Source organism: Giraffa tippelskirchi, chromosome 2 (assembly GCF_054371585.1).
Source record: "Giraffa tippelskirchi isolate mGirTip1 chromosome 2, T2T-mGirTip1v1.2.pri, whole genome shotgun sequence".
Lineage (NCBI taxonomy): Eukaryota > Metazoa > Chordata > Mammalia > Artiodactyla > Giraffidae > Giraffa > Giraffa tippelskirchi.
Genome location: NC_137276.1, coordinates 161,682,143 through 161,696,389, shown reverse-complemented (window position 1 = coordinate 161,696,389; position 14,247 = coordinate 161,682,143).

Sequence of the window (14,247 nt, the reverse complement as noted above, 5' to 3'; positions counted from 1 at the left end):
GCCGGATTTCCTCAGCACCACTCTGAAATGTTATGACAGCCATTACCCTAGACACTAGCCAAACTTTGGTCTCATTTCATTCCTGTCCAAAATGAGGCCATCCATAACATTGATTTTATCTGTAGAGGATGTCAGGACTCTAGAAAAGCAGACTCAGAAAGGAACAAAATGTGTTAAATAACACACAGCTTACTATTCCCACTCTCTTTACCTAAAAAGAAGTCTAATGTCTTTGTGTTAGTCACTCAATCATGTCTGACTCTTTCTGACCCCAGTGTCTTTCGCAGCTATTAAAATACAAGTGGCCATTTTAAAAGATATTATAGAAATGGCGCTCCCCTGCTAGATTAATTCTGCCTCAGGCTTAATTCTTTTTAAAAAATTTTTGGTGGCTCAGATGGTAAAGAATCTGCCTACAATGCAGGACACCTAGGTTCCGTTCCTGGGTTGGGAAGATCCCTTGAAGAAGGGAATGGCTACCTACTCCAGTACTCTTGCTGGGAAATCTCATGGACAGAGGAGTCTGGCAGTCTACACAGTCCAAAGGGTCGCAAAGAGTCAGACACGACTGAGCAGGAACACTGTGCCTAGTATCCACATATCTTTTCCTTTCCAGATTCTTTTCCTACATAGGTTATTACAGAATACTGAGTAGAGTTCCCTATGCTATACAGTAGGTCCTTGTTGGCTATCTGTTTTATATGAAGTAGTGTGTGTATTGGGGCTTCCCTAGTGGCTCCGATGGTAAAGAATCTGTGCTCATCCTCAACCTCCTAACTTATCCTCCCCTCACCTTTCCCCTTTGGTAACCATAAGTTTGCTTTTGAAGTCTGTGAGTCTGCTTCTGTTTTGTAAATAGGATAATTTGTATCATTTTTCTGGATTCCATATATAAGTGATATTATAGAATATGTCTTTCTCTGTCTGACTTACATCACCTAGTATGATAATCTCTGATCCATCTATGTTGCTGCAAATGGCATTATTTCATTCTTTTTTGTGGTTGAGTTGGCAGATTCTTTTTGTTGTTGTTTTTCAGTTGCTCAGTCCTGTTCAACTCTTTGCAACGTCATGGGCTGCAGCACACCAGGCATTCCCATCCTTTACAATCTCCCAGAGTTTGCTCAGACTCATATCCATTGAGTCAGTGATGCCATCCAACCATCTCATCCTCTCTCTTCCTCTTCTCCTACCTTCAATCTTTCCCAGCATCAGGGTCTTTTCTGATGAGTTAGCTCTTCGCATCAGGTGGCCAAAGTATTGGAGCTTTGGCTTCAGCATCAGTTCTTCCAATGAATATTCAGGGTTGATTTCCTTTAGGATTGACTGGTTTGATCTCTTTGCTGTCCAAGGAGCTCTCAAGAGTCTTCTCCAGCACCATAGTTTGAAGGCATCAGTTCTGCAGTCCTCAGCTCTCACATCTGTACATGACTACCGGAAAAACCACAGCTGATTCTTTTACTCCCTTTCTCTCAGAATCAATTACCAAATAATAATACCTCATGTTACATGCCCTTAGATTCTGTCTCAAGGGAGTCCTCTTTCCTGCTGGAGCCCTTTTATTTCAAGTTAATCCCTAATTAAATTCAGTGTAATGTGGGACCTGTGTGTGTGAATGTGGGTCTGTGCATGTGAGCAAGGTGTTTGCAATCAGCACCACAAAGCCTGAAAATGAAGTCTGATTAAATGAGAATCTAAATATAGAACACATACCCTAGGAGATCTAGGAAGAGAAATTATTTTCACCCCAGCACAGGGACAGCAACCTACAGTGTGTGTGTGTATGTGTGTGTGTGTGATGTTGGAGCAATGTGATGCTGATAGCAGAAGAATATAATTATCAGACTCATAGGATGTCAGGCAGGGAAGATTCCAACTGCTTCACTGTATTAGTGATCTACTACTGCATAAGAAATTACCACAAACTTTCTGGTGTAAAACAGCACTCATTTGTTATCTTACAGATTCTGTGGGTCCGGAGGCTGGGGCAGCTTATCTGGGTTTCCCATTTCAGGGTCTCTCACAAGGCTTTCATTCAGGAGGCAGCCAGGGCTGGGGTCTCATCTGCAGCTTGACTGGGGAAGGATCAGTTTCCAGGCTCACATGGTTGTGCACAGTTCCTGGAGGGTTGTTGGACTGAGGTCCTTGACTCCTTGCAGGCCACTCGCCAGAGGCCACCCTCAGTTCCTTGCCTTATGGACCTCTCTATATGGCAGCTTACTCCATCAGAGCCAGTGAGGCAGGCAGTCAATACAGAGAGTCTGCTAGCAAGGCAAATGTTACAGGCTTATGTTGTGTCATCATGGGAGTGAGTGACATCCCACCATTTGTTGTATTCCATCGGTCAGGAACAAGCCACAGACCTACCTGCTCTTGAAGGAAGGGGATTATACAAGAGTGTGGACACCAGAAGGTGTGAACCATGAACCATGGGTGTCACCTTAGAGTTTGTCCACCACATTTATCTCACCCTATAAATAGACTAGGTTGGGGATGTCCCCTGGTCACAATCTCAGTGGTTAGTCTAGTGGCTGGATGCTCATCTCACTAGTATTTCTATTTCATCTGTGCTCTTTCCTCTGTGACATATCTCCTAGATACAGGTGTAACACCTGTGAGGCCCCTGGTTCTGGAAAGAAGACTGGTCTCTACACAGCAGCCTTTGATGGCTTCCAGCTTAATACCCATTCCCCATAATCACTGTGGTCCCCTCCCAAAGAATGCAGGAACCACAATTTCCCTGGCCTCCACAGAATATCCCCAAATCAACACAGTAGAGAGAATCTCATTTTCAGATCAATTAAATGGGGACATTTTGAGAATATCAGGATTTTTCTAGTCCCCTACTTCTCCTCCAACTCCTTTCAACAGCTGAGAAAACTGAAGCCTAGGAAGAAGTAATTTCTTCAAGCCCCCATGGACACAGCACAGCTCTCTTTCTGACACATATAAAGTGTCAATGAGAAGGTACTGCCTTGAGCAAGTAACCATAGGACGGGCTGGCCCACAGGTCAGCTGCAACTAGGACTCAAAGCCCTCAGGGTTACTCCTATAACCTTGGAGGTTACTCCTCCATCCCTCCATTGCAGCCAGAGCTCCAGAACCCCAGCCCCATCTGCCCCAAGACCAAAAGGAAAACCACCAAGAAAACAACAGTCCTCATCCCACCAGGTCATGTTGCCTCTTGAGAGAAAAAAAAAAAAAAAAATTTACTCAAATCATCAATTCCAGACATGCAAAACTGCTTAAACAGCTAATTCCCCAGGGACCACACATCACTGATAGAATGCAGTGTAATAAGATCCTAGCTTTGCCTCTCTAATTTCAGTAGGATTATAATTCCCACTGCAAGAAGTGGAAGTTACTTCTAATTTGACATGGGGAGAGAAAGATTGAGATTCTTTTTTCTGGGTCCAAGTCTTTGTCTTACCTCCTCTCTGCACTAGAGAGAAGAAAGTAGTATTTTTTGATCTTTGGTCACTGCATTTGGTAAAACAGCCTCCCAGGAAGCCAAGTGAAACAGGGTATAAGGTATTCTTAAGTTTAAACAGGGTATCTTGAGTTTAGAAACCCTGAGCTGTCTCCTTGCTGGCTTTGGAAAGCTGAAATCACTCCATGTGTGGGAGTAGTTCAGAAAATACAAAGAGGCTGTGCCTCAGATCAGCTCATTAAGTAGTGCTGATCCTGGGCTGCCTTTGAGTTTTATTTCCTGGGGTCAAATGGACTTTCTTTTTTTTAATTTTTAAATTATTTTTAAAAATTGAAATATAGTTGATGCACAATGATTCGGGTATACAGCAAAGTGATTCAGTTTCATATATATATATATACACACACATATACATATTCTTTTACATTATAGGTTATTGTAAGATTTTGAATATAGTTCCCTGTGCTATGCAGTAGGTCCCTGTTTATCTATTTTATATACAGTAGTGTGTATGTGTTAATTCTGAATTCCTAACTTATCCCTCCTCTGCTTTCCGTTTTGGTAACCATAGTCTGTATTCTATGTCTGAGTCTATTTCTGTTTTGTAAATAAGTTCAAGCATGTAGACTTCCTGATGGCACCTGTTTTCCAACAGGAATAAGAAATAGACTTCAGAAAAAAAAATCATTTAATGGTTTGGGAAGAAACAGAAAAGATATGCTTATTTTAGCAATAAGATGCACAGAGTTTGTTAGTTCCCACTATGGACTCTCACAGCCCTTCTTTGTAGCCCTGTCTGGATATTGACAACTTTTGCCCTGGGGAGACTGAGGCAGCATGGGAGCAGGGGTCGTGTCTTGTCCATTTCATTTTCCTTTTTGTCGGCCTTACACAGCTCATAGTGGCACAAGTTTGATGGGTAGTTGAACTGATAAATTGCTTTGAGGAAAATGTCTTTGACTTAGTTATTTTGAATTTTTGTTAACAAATTGTCTACTAGCATTCCTGTGCATACGCAGTCAGCATTGAAATAATATAGGGCAGCTATGTGCAGATACGAATTTTAAAGAAAACAAAGACTTCCATGTGGAAATACAGTAAGTCCCCTACATACCAACCTTCAAGCTGGGAACTGTGGAAGATGCAAGCGGGCATTCCATCCATGTCAGGTGTGAGTGAATTTGCAACTTGTCCTCAGTATCCTGTTGCTGACGATCCTTCAGCTCTGCCATCTCCCACCTCATCGCCCTCCTCCAGTCAGTGACTCCTCTTGCCCCTGTGTGCCAGCTGTTGTACTGTGCTACTGTACTTTTCAAGGTATTGTAGTGTAAGATTTAAAATGTTCTATATTCTGTTTGTTTTTTATGTATTATTTGTATGAAGAGTATTGTAAAAATATTACAGTATAATACTATATAGCCAATTGCGTTAGTTAGGTACCTTGGCTAACTTTGTTGGACTTATAAACAAATTGAACTTATAAACGCACTCTCAGAATAGAACTCATTCACATGTAGGGGACTTACTGTATAGCACAAATGAGTCAGGGCCCTCTCAGGAATCAAAAGGAGATTGAATACCTATTATCCCATGTTCCTAGTCATTCCCTGTATGTACTGAGCACTCAGTGAGTCTACATGGCAAGCTAGAGGCTTTACAGAGACTATCACAAAATCCCTTTAAGGTCCTCTTATGCCCATTTTACAGAAGAGAAAACTGAGGCATGGAGATGAAGTTAATTGTCCCAGGTCACTACCTGGTGATGGAACCTGAGGCATCTGTCTCTAGACCCCAGCTCATGACCTCTAAAGGGTCATGGAAACTTTGTCCCAGCTGTACATTGACTGCAATTAAGTTCTGTGACACACTAGTTCCTGCTCCCAGTGCTTCAAGTACATGAATGAAAGTGATCAGGTTTCTACCCTTGAAGTTCTCTAAGTGGGGTGAAGGTGGGAGCTCAGACAGGCACATATTGCTACACGCAGGATGAAATGAAAGTGTCACCAAGAAGCAGGATGTGCTATGGAGGATCAGGAAAGGCATTTTGCAGGAGATGAGTCTTGAAGGATGGGGAAGTTATCAACAGGTCACTGGGGAGGGATCCAGATAGAGGCCAGAAGCAGCCGGGGGGAGGGGGTTAGGTACCAGCCAAGGGACAGGAGGCTGGGAGGTGAGGCAGGGCCAGTGCATGGAGGGTCCAGCTACCTGCCTGGAGGTTGTAGCCATTCTGGTAAGCATTGCCAGGGGTTCATTTAGATGAGCAAGGAAAACCTGAAGTCCAGATGGGTGAAACAGAGCCTTGTGGGGCTGAAGCTCTAACTACTGGCTTAATGTCTCTGTTAAGGGTTTTCCAAACTTGTCTCTTCTTTCTGAGGTTTCTGTCTTCACTGTTGGTTTCTAACAAGTCTCTGCTCTGGCTCCCACATCCCCTACTCTCTCTGCCCCCGTTACCTCCTAATTGTGATTAGAGAGTTCTATGGGACTGTCTCAGTACCCTTCAGAGACCTGCAGTGGTTAATAACTTGCTGGGAGCCTCATTGTTCCAGCTCACTGATCACTCTCTCACTCTCCCCAGCTGCTCCACTGCGACCCCAGTAGCACTCGGCCATGGCGCACCACGTTTTAAATATCACACAAACGGTCCTTCTGGCCTCTTAGCTGATGTAAACATTATTAAAGCCTCATTGTCTAGAAACTGAGTAGAAACTCACTCATGAGAATCCACTTAATAGCTTTAAAATGAAGCACCATTCTAAAAGTTCAGCCTTCAAGGTGTTGGTGGGGAGAGGCTCAAGTCTACCATTCCTGTGGCAGGTTATCCTCCACCTCTGCCCAAATATGTCCAGTGGTTATGTTCACTATCTCTGGCACCTTTCCTCCTTCTCAGTGTCACTGGCTGGAAGGAGGCCAAACCCACTGGAGGAGCTGAGGCCCCACTTCAGGAATTTGGTACCCTGCTCTTCTTCTCAGCCCTGTGGCTTCTGCTCACTCATGTCTTCCACTCCCTGTGGCTTGAGATTCTACAACAATACAAACATTCTTTGAAGGGGGTGCCTTGCTTATTCATCTTTTGATCCACTTAGCTTGGCGCCCTGCACACAGGAATTATTCAGTGAGTGTTTATTGACTTGCTTCTTTCCAGTTCACCAGCCTTCATGGCTTTGACTCCATGCCCCAGCATCCCTCTGCTTGTCTGGGCACAGGAGTGGTCCCAGGTAGCCTGGCTCACATCGCTCAACTTTGCAGGTCTTGTTTCCTGACATAATCATGAGCTTAGTTACACTCTGAACCTCCTCCCACTTCTCATGTCCCTCTAAAGCTATCAGGCCTACAACTTGATTCTCAAAATACAGACAGTGGGCTGGAAAATACTTTTTAAACTCCAAAGTGCAGTGCAAATGTAGTGAATACAAGTAAAATGATGAGATTTCTATGAAGGACCATAACGGCTAAGAGTAGAGGTAGGATAGTGGGATAAAGGGATGACTGTACAGACAAGGTAAATAACTGTGAAGTGAGTTTAATCATCTAGGAAGTCATTCCCTCTTTACTTAACAAATATCAGTGAGACATAACTTGTATATTTTCAGTTGGAAAACAAAATGGATTTCTTTCAGGAGGGCATGTATGAGTTCATTCCATCTACTTCCAAAAACTATTTGAGAAACCTACTATAAGTTATCAGCCAGAAAAAGAGAAAGAATTCACATATCGGCCTCAGCTTTAAAGTTCTGTGACCACTTTTCCTCTCTGTATCTCCATTTGTAAAATGAAAGGTTTAGGATTGGAACAGATAACCTGTAAACTCCCCTTTGGCACTGGTGGCCGATGATTTGTCGAGAAAACCAAGTTTTCTGTGATTCCTTATACAGCTGAGTTCACTTCCTACGTGTCTCTTCCTGACACATATCTCCTTATTTGCCATTTTTTGTTTGTTTGTTTGTTTAAGTGTAGCTTTCCCTGATTAGACCATGAGCCCTCTCAGGTCAGGACTGTGTCTTGTCCAGTTTTGCGCCATCCTGACTCAGTGCCTGGCATATAACAATGATTATTGTCCAGTGAAGAGGTCTGAGGTGCTGTCAACATCTCTGTTCTCAGGTGATTGAAGGGCTGGGCTGATGAATAAAACTTGCAAAGGACTGTTACTGGGAGAAAAAGATTTCAAATAGCCTGTCTGAAACATTCTTCAGAGATTCTTTATCATATCTTCTGAAGCTGGTGAATAAAGGAAATCTAAAAGGGTAGCACATCTCCACTGAACACATTTTTTCAGTTTGTATTGACTTTCTTGACCTCTTCTAAATTTAACTTGTGTCTGTCTGGCCATCTCTGATCTCTGACAGCATTTTAACATCGTTAAGATCTTTGTAGGCTGATGGAGAAGATCCTACCAGCCACTCTTTTGGGAGTGCCTGGGATGTTGTGGTTGGGTGGTTCATCATTTTATCTGAGCTAAGGTGATGTCAAGACACAATTTCTTAGGTAGAAAACTTAGTCATTCTTCCAGATGTTTTGTCTTTGAGGAGTAGATATGCTCACCTTTGATAACATAAGGTCCTTATCCTGGAGTCTTTAATTTGAAGGGGTCCAAGAATATACAAAATGTTGAGCCTGTACAAAGACTGCTGAGTTGGGGGACTGACTAGATGATTTTGTTCCATCAGACTGACTGCCATAATCATGGCTTGGTCACTGTCTGTTTTTTTTTTTTTAAGAGCAGCTTATATTACTGTTGGATTTACTTTCCCTTGTAAAAAAAATAGTTTCAAAGTAGAATCATTCAAATGTGAAAACTTGAGAGAGGATGCTACATTGGGTAAGAGTTAGCAAGACAGCTCGTGCATTGGAGCCCTGGGTCTCATCTCCCTCAGGTCTGGAAAAGATCCTTGACAGCACAGTGTCTAGATCTCTGTTTGCTGCTGGAGTCCTAGCCAAGGAAGTTCAATTCCTGAATAGACTCAGTGGGCAGAATGTACTCTGTATACCCAGGTCAAGAGTCTAGAAAACGGTTGGGCAAATACTACACCTTGCTTGGCTAAGCAGATAGACCGAGAAGAAAAAATAAAGAGAAATGAGGATTGAAGTAATTCAAAAAATAAAATTCAGGGGTAGAGAAATAGAAAGAGAGGAAATATTTCACTGATCTAAAATTGAAGACATGTAGACTTGAGTATATAGGGAGTTGTGCCAATGAGTTCAGTCTTCTGGTTATGTACATAGTGGAGCCAAACTTCAGAGAGGTGTCAGGACCGCCCAAGATCACACAGCTAGTTAGAGATGTACTTGAAATTAGAAACCAGGTCTCCTGGCTCCAGGGCTGGTAACAGGACACCATAAAGTTAGCCAAAACTTATTTTATTAAGATCATCTATGTTTATTTAATAAGGCCAGAGAGTCAGGGAAGACAAAACAACTTAATTAGTTATGATTCATCAACTGGCCTTCAACTCCTTCTCCCTTTTTTTCTCTGAAGAGTGTTTATTAAGGTTCAACTGGCTTCCATTCTCTCTGAAGCTTTGAGTCTTGCAAGAGGAAGAAACTCTAATCTTCTTCTTGGTCTCATGAGAGGGACCTGTAAAAACACCTACTTGATGTCTCACCATAACAGCCCCTCAGAGAATAAGATCTTATCCAAATCTGTTTTTCTTTTGAAGCCTTTTTTCCTGCAGTCTTTAAACATAAGACAATTCAAACAGTTCTTCGGTAGCATACGCCTCTTTATCTGACTGTGTGGAAGATGCTGTTTTTGAAAAATTGACTGCGATAGTGTTATTCCCCGCCCCCTCCATCTCCAGCAGAAGTGTACATGTCTGAGGTTTCCTTCTGCCCCAGGCCCTTCCTCTTTGATCCAAACAGCTGGGGCCTAACTCCATCACTCGCTGCTCCCAAGAAGAGTGTCGCAGACAAATGCAGAGAGCTACGTGTCAATTCATGCATGTCACTAGGGAATAGCAGGGGACAAAGCTGGAAGAGTAACAAAGGTCAGCGTATGAGGGCTTTAAATGCTAAATGAAAGAGTGTTTTCTTCATCCTATAGGCCTGGGATGGCCAGAGGAAGTATTTGAAGGGGAAACACCACAATCAGATCTAGTGTTTAGAGAAGATTGTGGTTGCGCTGTGGATAGTGGTAGCAGACAGGTAGCAGTAGGGAGGCCAGTTACCAATCTGTTGCAGAGGAAACTGTGGAGGGAGATGTAGAGATGGCTTGACTTTGGGCAGTTCCAGTAAGGATGAAATGGAGATAGAGTCAATAGGAAAAAAAATAGAAGAAAGGAATGGAAGGGTCTGGCTATGCTAAGCATGAAGCGTGGAGGCATCTATGAGGTTGGCGATAGGAAATGAGGAAGGAAAGTTGAGGAAAATGAAAGTTCTGGCCTGGAGGCCATAGCCTATCTAGGGGAATGGCGGGGGTGGGGAGGCGGGCAGCGGTGGCGGGCAGATGAATGTGGCAGGATGTGGTCCAGGGGTGGGGTGGAGGGGAGAAGGAGTGACAAGTTCAACTCTGGCACATTTAAGGACTTTGTGGGCTATGTAGGTGGACAAGTCCTAGGAGAAGCTGGAAACACAGGTGTGGAGTCAGGAGGGCCCACAGCTGAATACGTGGACTCAAAAACTGACAGAAAGTGAGGGCATGAGGCTCCAATGAGTTTATGACTAAACGAACATCCAACGTTCTAACCATAAGGTCTGCATCCTATATGCTGTCACTATATTCACTTTCTAAAGCACCACTCAGACCCAATTACTCTACCATTACCTGCAAATACCCCTACATTTCCTACAAATCCAACTGTCCTTTCTTGACTGTTTTCATTCTCATGCTTATTCTTTTCTGTCTTCTTGGAATGTTTCTTCCAAGAATGCAATCTCTTGCTGCTGAAATGTATTGTGTATTATCTATTCTTCCAAGAATCAAATGAAATCTTTCCTGGTCCCTCACCCCCCCAAAAGTGATCTGTTGGGTTCCTGGACTTTTTAGTTTAAATTGTGAAAATTCTTTTGCTCTGTGACACCCTTTCACCCACCACCACCATCACATACGTTGTCATCCTCTCCAGCCCCTCCCAATTTCCACACCATGTGCCTTAAGGAAGGGACACCTCTGCAGAGAGCAGAGAGCAGAGAGCAAGTAGGTCAGATCTTGTATTTGAGTTTCACATATTGAGGATGTGGAGTTACAAGAAACTGGATTTTTGAGTTTGCCTATTATATGATATGTGAGAGATTTGGAAGACTGGGTTGAAAACCAGGCTTCCTTACCCCCAAGTTAGATGAAGAGTCTTAGATTGGGGGAGGGGTGAGTTGGAGGGAGGTTTATGGAGTTTGAGATGAGAGAACCAGGCCTGGAGAGACCACTCAGACAGAAGAGGAATCAGCTTCACCGGGTCAGGCAGGCTCTGCTCTGCTGGGCATGGGCGCTGGCAGCCAAAGTGGTGCCACAAACCACTCAGTCTCCATCACAGCCAGCCTGCATCCCACCACGTTATGGGTATCGAGGAGTCCCATCAGCTGTCCTTCCTTCCTGTTGGACCACTGCCATGGACCAGCCATCAGGAGCCCTCCTGTCAATGCCCAGAGACTTTGTATAGTCCCTACCTGGCTTGCCTGTGTGGACAACTCCTTTTCCAACTACCCCAGGATAAAGGGGCATCCCAGACATCCATATCTACACTTCTGTGACATTACCTGGAAATAGCTCAAAATTTCGCTCTTGCAGAAAGAAATATACTCCTTCTGCATATACTTTTCTACTGGTATCAAATGATCATCTCTCTTGTGTTGCAGATATTCCTTACTGCTGGATGTCTTCTGCTTGCCTCTCCAGATACACTCTCTGCTCTTCTTCCCTCTGCTCTCTTCACCAGAGGCTGGTTAGTGTGGACTGTAGGCCTTTGCACTTCCTGTTGGTTTCAGTCAGTGGAGAGCCTGGCAGGAGATTGGAAGGACAGAGAGCATGAGGTCAGGACATTTATTCCCTCAGCCTGAATTCCTCTCTGAGTTCCTGCAACCTCTCCTTCTCCTTATTCCTTCCAATAGGGAGGGGTAGCAATCTCTGTGTTACCAGCTACCTCAGGATACCACTGTTGTTTCTCTGCATGCCAAGTCACTTCAGTCATGTCCGACTCTTTGTGACCCCATGGACCGTAGCCTTCAAGGCTTCTGTGTCCATGGGATTCTCCAGGCAAGAATACTGGAGTGGGTTGCCATGCCCTCTTCCAGGGGATTTTCCTACCCAGGGGTCAAACCTGTGTCTCTTGTGTCTCCTGCACTGGCAGGCAGGTTCTTTACCACTGACGTGTTTCTACGCCTTGCTTATATCTTCATCACTCGTGCCTTTGTTAAGCTTCCTTGAATTATCCTAATTTGGTTATGACATCTGATTTCTTCTGGAACACTCCTGTGGATTGTATTCAAAGATGATGAAAAAGACATCTCCCATCCTACATGCTCTTCTTAACATATAGTGTGTCTTTGACAAATCTCCTTCTAGAGGAAATGACACTGTGACTTCTGAACTAGTCATAAAAGATGATACAGCTTCTGCCTGATTCTCCTGGGACACGTACCTTTGGAGCCCTGAACTGTCATGTAAACAGTTTATCCTAAGGCTGCCATGCTGTAAGGAAGCCCAAGTTGGCCCACTCAGAGAAAGAACATGGAGAGGCCCTGAGATGATATGAAGAGGGATGCCTAGCCAGCCCCCAGCTGCTTCAGCAGCCCCTGTCTGGTTCCAACTAGAGGGGAGCCCTGTGCCAGAACTGCCCAGCTGAGCCCTTCCTGAATTCCTGTCCCACAAGTACTACGAAAGATACTAAAATGATTGTTGCTTTAAGCTGCTAAAATAAGGATGAATTGTTAATGTAGCAATAGATTACTAGGGCAGACTCTCATGGATTTGTTGCATAGCCAGCTCTCCCCACTGACCTATGAGTTTCCTGTAGTGAAGGGATCATGCCTTGTTATCTTCCCTAGAGCAGCAGCACAGAAGTCCATTCATGAATATTTGTGAATGTGTCCAAAGGATGCAGCTGATTTGCGTTTTGGTCCTCAAGGAAGATTTGTGTGTGCTACTCACTTGGAAAATAAGAAATGAGGACCATTGCACTGTTGACTGCATGAAGGCAGACTGTGGGTTCTGCTTTTTTTTACTTACAAATAGGCCTCTTTGAATCCCAGCGACCGTGAGCAGATATCCCTCAGAATTCAGATGCTCTTTAAAAAATAATATTTGCCCTAAGATGTAGAACACTAATTGTGCCAAAATGAGATCCTAGACCTTCCCAAAGACTTATCGCAAACCCCATCCTAAGGATGGGCTCCCTGTTTTCTCCCCTTTGTGTGTGTGCCTTTGTGTCTGTGTGTATGTGTGTGCATGTGTACGTGTGCGTGTGTGCGTGTTTGTGCTTTGTCAGCTCAAGGCTAGCAAGAGAATGCTCTTTAACTGGGAAATGGAGTTAAATATGGGGAAAGAGGCCACTACTTGGATTACATTCCTGAGATGATAGGTCTGAAAAGTGGGAGTGCCAGAAATTTCCTGGAAAGTTTATTTTTGCTGAGTTTTAAGCCTGACTTCAGACCATGAGAGCTCTTGGATAATGCCAGTTTGTTGAAACATGTAGAGAGCCAACAACTGTCCCTAGAAATGAGGTTTTCTCTTGCCAGCTGAGAGTTTTGTGGTCTGGCTCGCCTCTCTGCTCGAGCTAAGGCAGACCTTAACTTTTACAGCAAATTGTCAGGAAAGGTCAGAGAGATGCTGTGCTGCCAGGAGGGCTGATAGGAGTTCCTCTAGTGCTTCTTCCAGGGAGCTTGTGAAAACATAGATTCAGACTCACATGGTCTGGAAGAGGGCTAGGACTCTGCTGGTCCAAGGATTAGGCTTTGTGAGGCAGCCTTGTAGACGGTGTGGCTTAGTCACCAAGGGTGGGCCCTTGACTGACCCACCTTCATTGGGCAGTCCTTCCACTGGGGTTCAAAGTTTTTTTTATTTATTCCCAGGATCTTCTAGTAAAATGAAAATGCCTTGGGTTGGGATGGAGTGCGGAAAAGGTCTCCACCTGAATTGGGGCAGCAAATAAGTCATTGCTACTTAAAATCAATCATCACGACAACTCAGCTTTAAGAAACTTAACCCTTTGCTGGGCTCGGTGCCAAGGGTTTTGTGTGTTGCCCTGACTCATCCAATCCTAATGATCACCTGGTAAGGCAGGTCCTAGTGTGCCCTTCTTACACGTGAGGAAACAGGAACAGAAAAGTTTAGTTCCTTTCCCAATGTGAAACAGCTGGTGTGGAGCAGCACTGAGATGGGTTGTAAGACTTCAGAGCCCCAGGTCCTGAGCAGGAGGACCCAAGAGGCTCCTGTACACAGCAGAAGGGTCAGATTCAGGAAGAGGATGGGGGAGAGATGATGGATCAGCCACCTCTTAGTAGTTCCAGGGACAACGTGGCTACATATTTGGCTGAAAGTAGTACTGCCCACATTAAACCAATTATCCACGTCTTTAGCATTTGCTGAACATGCAATGATGCATCAGACCTTGCACGAGGCACTAGGGTAACACTCTGAATAAGCCACATTTCTGCCTTCAAGGAGAACAGAGTTTCTTTGAGGAGGGTGACCTGCAGTAATGCCAGGGTGACAAACGAGAAACACGCAACCACAGGCTGCTAATCTCACTGCCATTTTCATGACCCTGGAGCAGACGCTTTCAAATGCTGAAGTTAAAAAGTCTCTGCCCCCAAACACTTAACCCCCTCAAGGATTTAGTTGGTGCCTTGATAGCATCTCAGTTGACACCCTTTGCATGTTCCTGCCTCTC